Here is a 1975-nt window from a genome sequence, read left to right on the forward strand (position 1 = left end):
TTGCAACATAGATGATGTTGCGGGAGGAATTTTGCAACATAGGCAGTGTTGCGAGATTTTTTTTCGCCTTTACATTTTGAAACATAGTTGGTGTTGCTGGAGGACTTGCATTAATGATGTTGCGGAGATTTTTCACCGAAACTTATGACGTCGTGTGCGGTGTGAATCAAGAAATTTATGCAACAAAGATGATGTTGCGGGAGGACTTTTGCAACAAAGTTCTTGTTGCGAAAAGTGTAAAATGCATCGCCGGCCGGAGCGACTGCGGAGGGCGAGACGGGAGGCTGGAGCGGCGCAGCTGGGCAGATGGTACCCAGAGCGATGCTCGGGCGTGGGCACTCGAGTGATGGCCATGGCTGTAAGCAGGCATAAAGAGGCGGGAAAGGAGATGTAATGCTCGCGATGTTTCTAGACAAGGGGCACGTGCTGCTTCGAACCATGAGGACACGTGTCTACCGATGGAGAAGATGGACGCAACAGTAGCATCCGCCGGCTGATGGGAATAGTGTCCACTATTTTTTCCTCTAAAACTTAACTTCATGTTTCACCCTTCTTTTTAATAGCTTCATGTTAAAAAAAAGTTTTTCGTCCCATTATATATATAACGCAACACGGTTGACCGATCGATGAGGAGACCCTTTTTACAAATGAGATCACATGTGCTTTTCTTTCCCTCTCGCAAGGTGACTAAGGAAAACCTTCGTCCTCTTGATCTTTATCGATGAGCCTGTGGATTTGCCTCCCCTGCCCCCACCGCTCCAGCGGCCGGTGGCGGGGAGGGGATTTCTGGTGCCTCGGATCAGGCTAGTTGATATGTAGGGTTTTAATCCTCGCAGGGCCCGTGTTTGGATGGATGTCGGCGCTTCTTCTTGAAGTCAGTCTTCCGGGCTGAAAGGATCGATATGGTTGACTAGAGGGGGGGGGGTGAATAGGCAACTAACAATTTTTAGACTTTTCTTTAACAATTTAAACCTTGCAATGAAATAGGTTGTCTAGATGTGCAACTACGTGGACAACCTATATGATGCAAAGACAATAAGCACACAAGCAAGCAATGGATATAACTTAAGTAAGCTTGCAAAACTAAAGGGACAAGATAACCAAGAGTGGAGCCGGTGGAGACGAGGATGTGTTACCGAAGTTCCTTCCTTCTAAGGGGAAGTACGTCTTTGTCACATCCCTAGCTTTACCCTGGCCATGGACTAGCTTGGTTGCTGCATCATGTTTAAATTTAAATGAAATTTGAACTGAGGAATTCAGAAGCCTCAAAACCCTAATTAAAAGAAGGGCAAGCACCCTTTAAATTGCATTCTGTGAATCCAAAATGCCCTAAAAATAGTTTTGTGAATTTTGGCAAGAGTTATATATCAAACCAAAATTCTGGAATATTTTTAAGGAATTATTTGGTCTCTGAATTTAAATCAATAATCTATTTGAATTTGGGGATATATTCATAATATATAATGAATATATTTTCAAATGCTTTGAAATGTTTTATGTACTTTTGGAATAATCCAGAGAGGTAACATAAAATATTTCAGAATGTTTTGGCACTGTATGAAATTATTTTGGAATTGAAAACAGTGGCAAAAGATATTAAATAAAACAAACAGAACAGGAAAAAAATATAAAAAGAACAGAGCTTACCTGGCCTCACCGTGCAGCCCACCAGAGCCGGCCCAGCTCCCCAGCCGGCCCAGCCCACCTCCTCCTCCTTTGTCCTCTTCCTCCTCTGCCAGGAGGACGAGCAGAGGCGAGGCGTGGCGCTCGCCGACGCTGCCCCGGCCACCTCCTGCTTCCCCCCCCCCTAGCCACCTCCTGCTTCCTCTCGTTGCCCTGGACCCCGTCCGCGACGCCACGCACCCCCCCAGGCCTCTCACTCTCTCCCCGAGCTCCTCTCCTCCTCTGGCTCTCTGGCGCGCAGCCACCGAACACACCCGCCGCCGCCGACGAGCTCTCTCGTGGCCACCGGCCA

Source organism: Triticum dicoccoides, chromosome 1B (assembly GCF_002162155.2).
Source record: "Triticum dicoccoides isolate Atlit2015 ecotype Zavitan chromosome 1B, WEW_v2.0, whole genome shotgun sequence".
Taxonomy (NCBI): Eukaryota; Viridiplantae; Streptophyta; class Magnoliopsida; order Poales; family Poaceae; genus Triticum; species Triticum dicoccoides.